Source organism: Mauremys reevesii, linkage group 9 (assembly GCF_016161935.1).
Source record: "Mauremys reevesii isolate NIE-2019 linkage group 9, ASM1616193v1, whole genome shotgun sequence".
Taxonomy (NCBI): Eukaryota; Metazoa; Chordata; order Testudines; family Geoemydidae; genus Mauremys; species Mauremys reevesii.
In genome coordinates this window covers 4387552-4402284 of record NC_052631.1, presented here as the reverse complement: position 1 = coordinate 4402284, position 14733 = coordinate 4387552, and the positions used below count along the sequence as shown (strand labels likewise).

At 46.4% G+C, this 14733-nt stretch overlaps 1 protein-coding gene and 1 long non-coding RNA gene across 4 annotated transcripts in view; one reads left to right on the top strand and one right to left on the bottom strand.

Moving 5' to 3' along the window:
• The window catches only part of LOC120371563 (LIM domain containing preferred translocation partner in lipoma), a 493573-nt gene that overhangs the window by 65111 nt on the left and 413729 nt on the right, over window positions 1–14733 (top strand). For all 3 annotated transcript variants that reach the window (XM_039487445.1, XM_039487443.1, XM_039487436.1), the window contains one exon: window positions 4689–4776. The gene's annotated coding sequence lies outside the window, so the exon portion shown is untranslated. Of the gene's footprint in view, window positions 1–4688; window positions 4777–14733 lie in introns of those variants that run through there.
• LOC120371565 lies at window positions 4146–14319 on the bottom strand. The gene is made up of 3 exons (XR_005584439.1): window positions 13906–14319; window positions 13535–13632; window positions 4146–4756 (listed from the first exon to the last, which is right to left on the bottom strand). It is a non-coding gene; the product is annotated as an uncharacterized LOC120371565 (long non-coding RNA).

Here is a 14733-nt window from a genome sequence, read left to right as displayed (position 1 = left end):
TGATGCGGGATCTTGACAACTTGCAAGAAATGCCAATGGTGGGTTGGATGCAGTGTTGTAGCTGTGTCGGTCCTAGGATATTACAGAGACAAGGTGGGTGAGGTAATATCTTTTATTAGACCAACTTCTGTGTGAACCAATACAAGATCTTACCCAACCAACCATGTCTCTCTAATGGTGGGTTGGCAAAGTTAGCTCTCCGGGATGTATCTGAAGATGGAGGGGATGAATGGTTAAGGCTCCTGTGTGTTCCCCATTTGCTCATGCTGATGATGTCATCTCAAAGACTGGAAATTTAGCCAGTCAGCAAATGAAACAGAACACAGGTTTCAAATGGATCAGAAGGAATTGTCTAAGGGCATGGCTACACTTGCAGATGTAGAGCACTGGGAGTTAAACCAGCCTTCGGAGACCGCAGCAGGGAAACCGCTGCCGAGTGTTTACGCTCTCAGCTGGAAGCGCACTGGCATGGCCCCATTAGCAGCTCTTGCAATGCCACAGAGAGCAGTGCATTGTGGTAGCTCTCCCAGCGTGCAAGTGGCTGCAACGTGCTTTTCAAATTTCAGATGGGGTGGAGCGTGACAGGGAGTGGGTTGTGTGTACGTGGGGGGAGAGAGAGTGTCAGCATGCTGTCTTGTCAGTTCAGACAGCAGCAGACCCCCACTCCCCCCCACCCCGCCGCTCTCTGACTCACTCACTCACAGCAAGCAGCATTCCTTTGTCCCAGAGCAGATAAGCAGCCAGCTGTCAGAAACAGAGCTTTGAAAGGGCATTTCCGCATTCCTACAGGATTCCTACAGCGAGTTCAAAACAATGACGAGAGTGGCCACTTGACTTAAGGGGATTATGGGACGTTTCCGCAGGCCGATCAGAGCGCAGTATTGCAACACCTCGTTCACACTGGTGCTCCAGCAGGGACACAGCAAATGTTATTCCTCTCACCGAGGTGGAGTACCAGCAGTGCTGTAGCCACGGAGTCAGATGTGCCTTGCCAGTGTGGACGGGGAGTGAGCTAGTGGGCCCAGGGCTGCTTTAATGCGCTGTAACTCGCAAGTGTAGCCAAGCCCTAAGAAATGAAAGAAATAACACGAAGCCCCAGCCCATTGGGACGAATACCTTGCTCCTGGTTGATTCAGGAAATGTTTGTATAGCTACAATAGAACTAATGGCCATTGAGAGCTGTCTCAGGTGGAAAGATTTAATCTCTCTGAAGCATCCAGAATTGTAATATCTGGGAGGATGCTGGTAACCAATCAGTCCATGAAAATGTCAAGCAAGGCGATACTTAGCTTTTCTATTGTGCTTCTTAATCTGTGGCTCTCAGTGCTTCTCAGAGGAAAGTTTATTTTGTGAAACAAGGTTTACCACATTTATTTGCTTACTCACTAATTCCCAAATGGTCTCCCATTCACTGGAGAAGGAAGGTCTTTTGGCTCAGAGCACAGAACTAAATGTCAGAAAGTTGGGATTCTATTTCTAACTCCATCTCAGACTTTGTGACATCAGGTGAGTCATTTATCTCTGTGTCTCAGTTTTTCCATCTGGGAAAATATTGACATATTAGACACCAATCCCCAGTCATGGATCAGGCCCTATGTTATTTGTTCAGCTGTCTAGCCTCAGAGTACTGTGTGGCTTGATTCATTGTTGGCAAAGAGCTTTGAGATCCTTGGATAGAACTTGCTATGTAAGTGCAAAACATTATATATATGCACTGGAGAGATTCGGTTCTACTAGCTGTGACAAATGCGAGGGTGCTCTTTAAAAATGATTAATATTGTGACAGGCCCAGATTCTAGTGTGGATGGATATTTCATCCTAGGGGTCTTGCTTGGGTGGCTCTTTCTGCTAGTCACCTGATCGCTTACACTTGAGTGGTTATGGGAAAATGCCAGAGCGTGTAGCATTAATGGCTCTAGTCTGCTCCCCTTGGGGAGCACCAGAACCATTTTGAACAGGGTGAGTTGGAAAATGAGAACAAGGCCGTGTCCTACAGACAAACGGGAGGCCCTGGCTTGCTAGGAGAATGTAAGTTGGTTCTATTCTGTTCCTGTAGCCGAAGGAGAAAGCTGATGGAACTTAGCTTGTAGCGAGGTGCAAGAGTAGCTGAGACTAAATATGCAGGTAGAGTGTGTGTTTGCTGCAAAATCTTTCTCTCTAATGCTTTCTTACAACAGCTACAGGAATGGCACTAGCCATTCTGTCTCCCAAGGTGGAGAATATTTTCAGTGCCCGCCCAGCCCCACGCAGCTGAGGGGAAAACCAAGTCACAACTGGCCAACTGGTGGAGTTTTAAATACAAAAAAAAGCCAGCTAATCAGAGCAGAAATCCCCTGGAAGTTGGCACCCGGCATGACCACCCTGCTTGCACAGCCCTAGAATCAGCCATCACTGCTAAATAAAAAACACGTATGTTTTAGGAAAGCTGTGGGTCACTGTCACTTATCATGGGTTCTGAAAAGGAGGAAACACAGGTACTTGGAACCCAGTGAGGCCTGCAGGTTGACAAGCAGTAGGTATGCTGGGAAGTCCCAGTCTGAGAGTGAAAGAACTGCCAGATTCCACCCTATGGCAGGTAAAGGCAAGAGGCCAAACACTGGCCTACTAAACCCCAGGTTGTGAGTTCAATCCTTGAGGGGGCCATTTAGGGATTGGGGCAAAAATCTGTCTGGGGATTGGTCCTGCTTTGAGCAGGGGGTGGGACTAGATGACCTCCTGAGGTCCCTTCCAACTCTGATATTCTATGATTTACAAGAAAAATTAGAGGAGCCAGACCTTGCATGCAACTCTGTACAGACCATTAGTCCACAGTAATAATGAGACTGATGTCAATTTCCCTATTTAATCTGCATATCACGGTATGGAGGTCAATTAGTTAACTCTTGCATTCAAGAAGTCAGCATGACTGTATTGGAATTATGTGCCTTTTTATATACATAAAAAAAAAATGTATGTGCATCCTTGACAATGGTATGTCATGTAACCAATTTAGGCCAAAGAGTCGGCACTGGAGAATGTGATACTTTACATTTCTATCAGACTACTGGGATTGCTCCCAAGTTCTTTAGGGTTCTATATTGCGCACATCACTGCAATAACTGTGTGTCAATGTTTAAAAATTAAAATTGAAGGGAAGAAAATTATACTGAAGTGTCTCATGTTACCCTCAAGACATTCACTGAATCATTGAAATGTGAGAAGGAAGAGTGAGATTAAGCAATCTCATCTAGTTCCCTGGTAATTCAGGTTTTCCCCTCCAGTACCTGTCCAAGTGCTGCCTTCACTCTAGATTTAACTGTTAGAAGGGATATGGGGCTTTTACTTCAATACGGGTAGATATACTTACCATTAATGAATGTATCCTACCAAGACTCCTGAGAGGTAGGGAAGCATTATCCCCATCTTACAGATGGGAAATTGAGGCATAGAAGATAAAACTTGCCAAGGTGCCTAAGTCACGTAGGTACTTTGGGAAATTTTACACAGCAAGGATAAGTGACTTGCCCAAGGTCCCACAGTGGTTCTATGGAAGAGCTGGGGATTAAATCCAGATCTCCTGAGTCCCAGTCAGCGTCTTAACCACTAGAGAAACATCCTTTCTCTTCTTGCTGTCTGGTTTCCATTATCCTTTCTTTTAATGTTAGTCTGGTATCCTAGTTAAAACTTTTCTGCCACCTAAAGGCCTTTGCCTCCTTGGAGTTTTGCACCCTTCAGATGTTTGTAGGTGACAACTGAGATTTTGAAAGTCGTATAAAGGCTCTGGGCACTCTATTGGCATCTTTTAAAGTCACAAGGCAAGTCTCCTTTCTTCATCACTTAGCCAAGAATACGGCTTTAGCTCTCATAATCGTTCCCCACTATCATTCCCTCTGGCCTTTAGTCATGCTCTCCCCGTGAATTCCCTCCAGCTTGTCAACAACACTTCTCTGGTAAGGAGACGTCCAGAACTTGGATGCAATATTCCAGTTGTATTTCCACCAGAGCCATACAGAAAGGCCTATTACCTCCCTGCTTCACGATGGGCTCCCTTCATCCATGCAGTCCAAAGGTCTCACTGGCCTATTTTGCAGTCCTATCAAACAACTCCTGTCTAATGTATAGTCCACTACCACCTTTACATCTCTTTTATCCAGATGCGTCCTTCCTATTTGAATATTAGTTTCAGATTTTTCTCCTGTCAGATTGATTCATTTGTCTTTCACTAGGTGGAATCTGTTTTTTTTTAGCCCATGTTTCTGATTCTCTCCCCCCTGTGTCTGTGTATTATTCCAGCCTTCTCTAGTACGTACAGCTTCTCCACTTTAATATCATATGTGAATTTCATCAGTGGGCACTCTTTGCTCATAAAGATCCAATCTATATGGCCATACACATTTTTTCTACAACTGTTTGTTTACTTAAAGCACAATCTCAGAAGACAGACAAAAGAGGCAGTATCAAATGTAATATTAAAAAAGTATTCTCACAGTGGCAATGAATATGTGGGCTCTGGGCAAGGGAATTACTTATGGAAATAATAAAAGCCATTCCTTTAATAAATACAGAAGCTCTGTCCAGTTTTACTGCCTTCTGAAGGTTCTTTTTCAGCATATTCACTAAAAAGATACCAGATTAAATAGTAGTTGTCTATTTCATGGCTTCTCACATAGGTAATTTTCTCCGCTGACAACACATCCAATGTTTTCCAGAGCCAACGTAGGAATTCTGGTGCCTTTTTTGTTGTTCTTCCAACAAGCTGCCACTGTTCATCTTGCTGCTGCTAGGAGAAGACATATGGTTAGTACTTTCAATATTTTCCTTTCCATTCTCATTGGGGAGGCTCAGAGCATAAAAAAAATAAAAATTGCCCAAATCATTTGTGTCAATGGAAAATAGGAAGGGGAGGGGGGAACCAATGTCATGCACTTGTGCGTTTTTCACTGTTACCTTCTTCAAAGAATTTGATCCTGGTCTTTCTTTTTCCAAAACAAAACATGCAACTTGTAATCATCAAAATGTGGAAGTGAGATACTTAAGTAGAATATCCATTAAAAATATGCAGAGAAAGGGAATTATAGAGAATGTAGCAATCTGCATTAATTACTTAAACCCCACAAACCCTGGTGGGGTACCCTTTTTTCAGGTTGGTAAACTGAGGCCCATGGAGGCAGTAACTAAAATAGGCTGAAAAACTTAATGAAAGTTTTTGGCTAAATTTTAGTTGATATTTTTTGTTGAAATTTCAAATGTTGATTGAGAAAAATTGTCCAATGTGAACATTGTTGACCAGCTGTGGAATGACTTGCTCAGGCTAACATAGTGAGTCATTGGTAAAGCCTAGAATCTAGGATTCTTGGCTCCCAGTTCCCTGATGGCATCACTAGACAATATTGACTTAGGCCCTGATTTAGTAAAACACTTACGCACATCGTTTAAATACTGAGATTTATCCTTAAGTCTATTGAAGTCAAACGAATTAAGCATGTACTTGGGTGCTACCACTGAATTGTGGCCTTTACGTTTTCACAGCACAAACATTAACTAAAACAAAATGTAAAGCTCCAAAAGAATGCAGGGTAAGATAGATAGATGGATGAAGACTGAAATGATGCCGGGTTAGTTTATATGTAAAGAGTCATTCAGAACTGTAGGTATCAAAAACTGTGGCTGACAGCAAAATGCCAGGTTAGTGCGGATACAAGTAAAATTGAGGCTGAGAATGAACCATGTGGCTCATGGGTAGATACAGAGATGCATTCTCACGTGCTGCTAGGTACCATCTCTGGTACCCAAGGAAAGAGATGGGGATATAAACTAGAGACTGCAGCACATCACATCAGTGAAGCATCCCACACAGGCCTGGCTCACATTCTTTGAATGTCAGTGACCTGTATTAAACGTCCGTCTGGTGAGTGCCTGGCATACAGACACGCATGTCTGCCAAAAATGGGAAATGACAAAGCTTTGGTGTATCCTGGGGTCTTCCAGCCGCTTTGAAACAAATTGGCAAATGAACATCTATCTTTAAACTGGGAAAAGTCCCCTCTTCTGAAGTGACTTGAGCTAGTGGAAGGGTCTCAAGCTGTCTCCTTTGCAGCCCACTGGCACAGTCAGTACTCGTCTTGCTGTTCCCCGTCTCTTCGGAATAGCATCTTTCATGATTGCCGCACCCACATCAGTGCTACTGCTGAGAACTCTCAGATTCTGGACGTGCTCCCAGGGAATCCCCCTTAAAACCTGAAATCTCAAACCTATTGCAGCAGATTCCAGAGTTAAAAAAAAAAATCCAACAAAAAACAAAACCCATCACCAAATTGCAATGGATGAATCTCAGAAAACCTCAGAGGTTTGGTTCAGAGGAGCCTCCAACTGATCTAATGCTCATCGGATCCTCTCTTGGTTGAAAATTAGACTGAGACTCTCACAAGAACTGGCTTCTTATTGTGATTTTCAGTCCTGCCATGGCTAGCCCACAGGGGAATTAATTCACCAAGTCAACAACTTCTCTTACGCTTTGGGGCGTTTCAGTGGAGATGGGAATAAGTCCAAGCTCCAGAACGGGATCTGACTTTGCAGCTCAAATGTCTTTAAAAGGACTGCAAGCACCCTGACATTCTGGAAGGTTTGGGTTTCAAACACCATGTTCTGGATGGTTGAAGTTGGACCTTTGCTTATGTGTCCCATTGTCGAGGCCTGAAGTCTGGATCTGGGGCTTTGCTTTAGGCTGATCTCAGTCTTCCACCTCTTGGCCAGGCCAAGCACAAGAAAACAAAATGCTACATACACTTCATGTTTCCATGTGGTACAGAGAGCTGAAGTGACTTAAAGATCCCTTTATTAAATATTTGTTCCCCCTGTAGATATTTAGACTGTAATCAAGTCACTCCTATTTCAGTATCATTGCTGAGAATAGGCCACTTCCACCTTAATTGAATTGGCTCGTTAGCACTGATCCCCCACTTGGTAAGGCAACTCCCATCTTTTCATGTGCTATAGTATATATTCTACTTACTGTTTTTTTCACTCCAGCATCCGATGAAAGCTTATGCATAAATTTGTTAGTCTCTAAGGTGCCACAAGGACTCGTTTTTGCTGATACAGACTAACATGGCTACCGCTCTGAAACCTATTGCCTATTGAGTGGCTTATGAAATTTAAAGCATTTTATATCCTTTTTGGAACTGAATACATTTTATGGCGATGGCCCTAGCCTAGGCACTATCTATTACTAAAATAAATAACATTTACAGACTCATAGACTTTAAGGTCAGAAGGGACCAATTTGATCATCTAGTCTGACCTCCTGCACAATGCAGGCCACAGAATCTCACCCACCCACTCCTGTGGGTACTGAGAGTACATTTCTTGACAACTTTAACTCAGAGACCCGACCCTTTTCACCCCCACCATCCTGCGTACATTTCCACCACTCGAGCTAACGCAACTCAGTTCAAGAAGTTTGATTCTGACTGTATGCAAAGCAATTCTCCCTATTCCAGATTTTCTATTTTAAAGTGGCTGGTTTCATGATCAAAGTTTGATGTTCTGGTCATTATAATGAAATAAGAATATATTCACAATTTCTCACTAAAGTGATAATGCTAGTGAGTGTTAGACATTAGGCACTGGACAGGAAGTCAAAGATCTAGTTTCTATTTCTGTATCCCTCAGACTTTTTGTGACATAACAGCAAGTCACTTACACCATCTCTGAAAATGTGGGTCTTAACCTCCTTATACCTCAGTTTCCCCATCTATAAAATGGAGATCAGAATATCTAGCTAACTCTGTGTGTGGAGCTCGGAATCTGGATGAATTAATATTTGAGATTTTTGAGGGAAATAGCTATAGGCATTCAAAGTAGTCTTTCTTCTGTCAACACAATATGGCTAATTGCACACACTTAATGGATAGGGAAGTAGTAGGTTTGGACAAGCAGCAAAGAAAATATTAGATCTTTGGCTTCCATTGCAACATTACGCAGAGAACACTCCTTGCTATTTAATCTCGGGCCAAACCATTTATTTTAATTTTAAGACACTTTTCCCAGACACTGTCTGATAGGTGTCTAATAAGTTTGTGTTGTATAATGCAAGTTCCATTTTAGATTTATGTAAAAGATTAAGCAAAGAGAAAACACTGAAATCCTTTGTCAATGTGCTTCTCTTAAGTGTTGTTGCAGAATCAGGGCTTTTAACTTAAGGCTAGAAGGGACCATTGTGAAAATCTAGTTTGACCTCCTGTGGTAATTCCAGTGGTTAATTACCTCATTGTTAAAACAAACAAACAAACAAACACACGTTATGCCACATTTCCAGTATGAATTTGTTTAGCTTCAATTTCGAGATGTTGGATCTTAAGCACAACTTAACATTATAAAATCTATAAACACGTTGCATAAACCATAATAAGGCCGATTTCTGGAGCACGGCACTGGGGTAGCTGAATCGGTGACACACCTTAGCTCCCATTAGTCTCCTCGCCTGTCGCATAGCCTCCGTTTCCTCGTGCTTCCTTTGGGTTCAAAATTGGTAGTGCCCCCTTGGTGGGTACAGCCTCACCTCCCTCCTCCCCCCCAGTTGAGATCCCAGTGCGCCGCCTTCTTGAGCTGGTTCGACAGACATGGGGCCATAGCCAGCCTCCCTCCTCCCTCCCTCGCAACCGTGAGCACCAAGGTGCCGCCTTTTTTTTGGCAGTGCCGTGCAACACCTCGCGCAACAACCATGGACGCCTGCCTGAACCAGGCAGCGCGCGCAGGCGAGTAAGAGGCGGACCTCGCGTGACACAGTGCAGTAGATGCTGAACCAGGAGGCGCTGGAGAGGCGATGCGGCCGGATGGTGATTCTATCCATTGATCGCTTGAACGCCGATTTTTGGCCCTCAAACAAGCAGCCTGATTGGGTGGGCTGATGGTAATGGGGTGTGGTGCATCCACCAGTGGCTAAACTAAGTGCACTTTGTGAGCAACTTTGAACTTGGCCGCATTTGTGACCGAAACGCCTGCTTGCTTGAGTGCCCAGCCCCCCTGGGCTCAGACTGGCACTTTCATGGAAAAGTAGCCACTCCCTCACAGTAGATACACATGTGGAGTGCCCTCCACGTAGAGACATCCACACAGAGGGGCTAGAGCCCTGTGGAAGCTTGCAAATCTACACTCTATAGCCTGTAAGGCTGTCAAAAATCCACTTTGGCTGTGGCAAAAGTTGCTGTGTGATGGCTACGGTTGCTAAGGCCAGCTTGGATGGCTTTGCTGCAATGGGATTCTGGGAATGGGAATCCCCATGGATGACCCAGATGGCAGGATGGCACCATGGCACCACATGGGCTGGGTTGCACAGGTGGCGTACTATGGACCGGAAACGGCACCAGTGGACACAGTGCTGCAGGGGAAGGGGTACTCTTCAATGGTGCTGCAAACTGGTGGATGTTCATGTTTTACAGGGCTGCAGCAAGGATGGCCAGTTGGGGATGGGAAAATAACAGTTGGGGATGTTGAACCCCTTGTTCCCTTTGGTGCATGCTGCCACTTTGATGATGCCCAGGCTAATAATTGATGCCATGGCTCCAGCAGACCTGGGCAGGGCTCATGCAGAATGTTGCTGAGCAAGTGCAGAATGGTGGTGGAGCAGTGCAGGCTGAATACAGTTGGCGCATTTGGGTGCAGAAGGCGCAAATGGTGGTGGCAAAATGCATGCTGCGCGCAAGCCCTGACCCTGCTGTGGCGCACACCTGCTTATGACTCAGCCAAACCAATGAGATGATGTCCCTAGACCAATGCTTGTGAGAGTAAGGGCTGAGAGACTGGAGGGCTGGGAGGAGACACAGGAGCCAGGAGCCAGGCACCCAGCATCAGGAAGCCAGACACCAGGCAGCACAGGGAAGCCAGTGAGCATCAGAGGACAGCCGAGATGGAGCTGTGGCAGCTGATTAGTCTGTTGAATGAACCCTGTGATGTTGTCCTCCCTGACCCTGCAAGCAACTCCCCCCTTAAAGCACACCTCCCATTTTGCATTCCCCACTTAAATTTAAAAATAACATCATTCTCATTTAAAAAGTAAAAAGAAGAAGGAGGATAAGAGGAGAGATGAGAAGGTGAGAAGGGAGAATTTGGAGGAGGAGGAGGAAATCCTAAAAAAGGCACGCATGCCTTCAGGCCGCCTGGGGGGTGGGGGGGTGCGGGTGGGCGGATGGTGGGCCAGGCTTTTGCAGCGCTCCAGTGAGGAGGGTACACTGGGTGAGGCCACGGAGTGTGGTGAGTGACTGCTGAGGCCTCCTGAAGCTCCACTGCACTCCCGAGTCCTGCTGTCTGATCACGCAGCAGCCCCAGTCATCCTTGCAGCCCAGCAGTTGCGCAGCCCCCCCGCTGCATCTCTCGCCACCGCTGATCTTCCTGCTCCTTCCGCCACCTGCCCTCACCTGCCGGTCTCCTCTCCCTCATCCCCTCTCCTCCCCTCCTGTCCTCCTCTTCTGTCCCTCCCCTCCCTCCGTTCACTTCCTTCCCTCTCTTTCATTTCATCTTCGTGCTTCCCTTCATTCCATCTTCACTAATCATTCATCATTGCTACATCTCTTCTTATCGTCCATTTTTCTCTTATCTCGGATTCTCCTTTTCCTCCGGAGAAATGGTGCAAAATTTTGCTAGATGGCAGAGATGAAAGAGGAAGATTACACATTTTTGAGAGAATATTTTATATTTCACAACATACAGCACAATTAGACATTTACATTTCATAATTCCTACACTACTCACCTTACATAGCTAATAGTGATTGTTTGCATCATCATCACAGATTATCTCACAGACACAGGTCCAGTCATCACATTCGTGCATCATCTCGCCCATACAAAGCCACCATTTACCCTCAGCCTCCCCTCGCCATGCGGCCCCTCCCACGCTAATTCCACCCCCCCTCCTCCCCCTTCCACTCCCCCACCCCCCACTTGCCCCTGCAGATCAACGCCTCCCCCACCCACAAACAGAAAAGTGGCATCGCTCTCCTGCTCCCTCCCCGCCCTTTTTGCCCTGCACGTTTTTGCCGCTTGCTGCCTTCCCCGGCCCCTTTTAAAAAAATTCCTGATTTTAACCAATACTTACGAACCACCCCCCATTTTGCTGAGATACCAGAACAAGATAAAGAGCGGATGAATAGAACAAGATGCTGAGTGAATGGGAGCAGTGCTGAGGACCATTGAACATTATGTGCCTACTTTGCACATGCATATGATTTGCTATTGTGCATGGCATGGTGGTAAAGTGTACCACGGTGGGCAGGCAAGAACAATGATGCAGAAACCTTCTGCAAAGGCTTCTGCTTCTGGAGTATGGAGTCCCTTCATCATCGAGTCCGAGTGATTTCCATTCCCCTCCATCCTAATGTTAACAAACTTTTTTCATGTTAATCAACCATGTGTAATACATCATCAGTCCTCAGCAAAAGCTTCAATAAAAAAATGTTTGCAAAAAAACACTGTCTATTTAAAACAAGGTACACTCCTTTGCTCCCTTCCAGCGGGCGTCTCACTCTGCAATTGCCAGCTTGGCAGGCTGGGGAGCAGCTAGGCTGGCAAAGGCCCCTGGCTGCTGGGGGTGCTGGTGGCTGCTGTCTCTCTCTCTCTTCTTCTTCTTCTTCTCTCTCTCTCTTCTCCTGCCTGCATCTTCCTCTCTTCATCTTTCCCCACCCCCCACCCCTCCAATCCCACATCCAGGGTACCCCCGGTGGTGCCACAGTCAGGGCATGCAGCTCAGCATAGAAGCTCATGTTTTTTCACTGCATGCAGACCTCCCGTTTGCTTCTTTTTTTTTTGTCTGAGCTTGGTTTCTGCTTGCTTTTTCTCTGCTCTGCACTGAGTCCTGCCCTGCTGTGGTCTTGCTCATAGCCCTTAAATTCTCTTTCAAATACTTTTTCATTTCTTTCTTTTTCGTCTTTTGGTTAGCACTGTTCTGAATCCCCTCCTATCAGATCCCCATCATCTCCTCCATCAGCCCAGCTGGGGGCTTCTTTTTTTTTCAGAGCTCTTTTTCGTTAAACTGGCTGATGAGCCGTGCGCTGTTGATGAGCTGTGTGATCACACGCGATGATGAGCTCTGAAATGAAAGAAAAAGTGAAATGGCTTTTCTTTTTTCTTCCTGTCATGCATCCCCGAGATGCATCGAGTTGAGGTCAGGGTCAGTGTGGTGCGTGTGGTGGGATAGGGCCAATATAGGAGTGCCTGGCGGGCCACACCCCTATTCTACACCGATATGTCCGATATATTAGCGCTCTCCCTCGGTCGGGCAGCAGAACAGAATTTAAAAAGAGCCATTAAAATCGATATAAGGTGCCTCCTAGTGTGGACGGTTGTGGCGTTAAATCGGTTTTACACTCGTAAAACCGATTTAAACGCCTAGTGTAGACCAGGCCTTATTCTGCCTTTGCCTGTTGGATTAATAGATTCCAAGGCCAGAAGGGACCATTATGATCGGCTACTCTGACCTCATACAGAGCACAGGCCAGAGAACTTCCCCCAAATAATTCCTAGAGCAGGTCTTTTAGAAAAACATCCCGTCATGATTTAAAAATTGCCAGTGATGGAGAATTCACCGTGACCCTTGGTAAACATTACTCTCAATGTTAAAAATGGATGCTTTATTTCCAGTCAGAATGTGTCTAGTTTCAGCTTCTCCGCTAGACTGAAGATTCCTTTATTAAATATTTTCCCCATGTAGATATTTAGACTGTAATCAAGTCACTCCTTAAGCTTCTTTTTAAATACATTAAAGAGCCCTCTACTATCTGAAATAGTCTTCAAACTCCCATGCCCCCAAACCCATCCATTAATCCCTGTCTTTGGCCATGATTCTGCAAGGTGATCTATGTAGCTGGACCCTCTGCTGGCACAGCAGTCTATCCGTGTAGATCACAATGCAGGACTGGGGACTTAGGGTGCAAACTCCTGCTCTCCAAGGGCTGTGAAACAGTGACAGATGGAATGACGGAAATTTCAGAAAGTGATGAGTGAGATTTTAAACGCCTCTTGAAAGCGCACAGCAAAATCCTTTGTCGGCAGAGGGAGATGCTTTTAAAGTGCTTCAAAATACATCCAAGAATCTTTCCAAATGTGCCAGGCTTGGCAAGTTTGCTCTCCCCAGTCCTCGTGCATTGCATCCCTTCTGCCTTGCTCCTCTCAACTGCAATACCAATGTAACCCCCCTTGCAATGAAACTGGAAACAGCTAATGCCTAAAGACAGACCCTCATCCAAACTGTGTGTTTGAATTACAAAAAAACTGTAACAAGCACAACTGAAAGAGATTAGAGGAAAAATTCCCCCCTTTTTTCCCAGTTTGCATCCTTTGCACAGTTAACAGCTCTTTGTGTAGAGTTCGTTTCACTGTTTCCCCTGTACAGTCTATTTTGTGCGGGTTTTTCACACAACAAATTTGGGGAGAAAAGAAAAATAAAGTTATATACATATATATATATATATATATGGAAAAGTACCAAAAACTTGGCAGGGGGCTTTGGGCAGGTGCAGAACCTAAAACGACTTTAAACTTTTTTTTTTTAAACTGATTACCTTTAAGTTGAATGTGTCTCTCCGTGTTAAAAACTGAGGCCCCAAATCCTGCAAAGATTTAAGCACATGCCTGGCTTTGCGCACAACTGCTTACATTCCTAAAGATGTAAACACATGCATTTAATGTTTGCAAGACCAGGCCCCACAGTGGGAATCTTAAATAAGTAATAATAAAATAAGCCCCTCTACCTGTTCCTATCCTATCTCAGCAGCCTTCTCAGTCCAGCCCCTGCCATGCAGTGCAACCCCCCCTCTCGCAAAGCAGGACACCACCCTTTTCTACCTCTGCCCCCTTGGCACTGCAACCCCCCCCTTTCCCCTCCGTGTGTCTGTCCCTCCCGGGCAGTGCAGTTGCACTGCCATCCCCATACCTTACATGGACAAATCTGCCTTCGGGGAAAGTCAGGAATTTGGGCCCTTGACGTCAGCCTGCAGCGCTCTGGGCAAAGCCCGGGAGCCTGGGGGCAGAGGGGGAGGCACCAGCCTGGCTGAGGGAGCTCGGCAGAAGTTTCACTTTTTGTTTTAGGGGCTTCCCTTGACTTTCCCTTTGGTTTCAGACCCTCGGATTCCTCCCCCCAGCCCGGGGCCAGGAGTGAAAGGTAAGGGGGGGGGGGTTGGGTGCAAGGGCGATAGGGGGCAGGCGGGGGGGGGCAGGGAGGGCACAAAGGGGTAGGAAGGAGGGGGGCCACCACAGGCCCCTTGGGAATATTTTGGGGGGCCTCCCCCCATACAATATCATAGAGAGAGAGAATAGGGGGCCCCCTTGAGCTGCAAGCAATTGCTTAGTGGGCTTGTGGCTAGAGCCGGATCGGGGGGCGGGGCGGAAGGGATGTGTGTGTGTGTGTGGGGCAATACAGGGGATGTGACAGCCGGGGAGAGATGGGGGTGGGCAGAGGGAGGCAGCAGGGAAGGGACATGGGGCAGGATGGGGTCTGCCAGGGCAGTGGGGAGGGTGGACAGTCAGGGTGCTGGGGTATGAGGGGATGGGGGCAGAGGGTTTGGGGAGGATGGGGGCAGGGTGCTGGGTAGAGGGGGTGGGGTAAGGGCAGGCTGGGGAATAGGGCGGGGAGAAGAGGGATTGGGGGCAGGATGGGAGTCTGCCAGGGCAGCGGGGAGGATGGACAGTCATGGTGCTGGGTAGGGGGTGGGGGTATGAGGGGTGGGGGTAAGGGCAGGCTGGGGAGAAGGGGTTTGGGGGA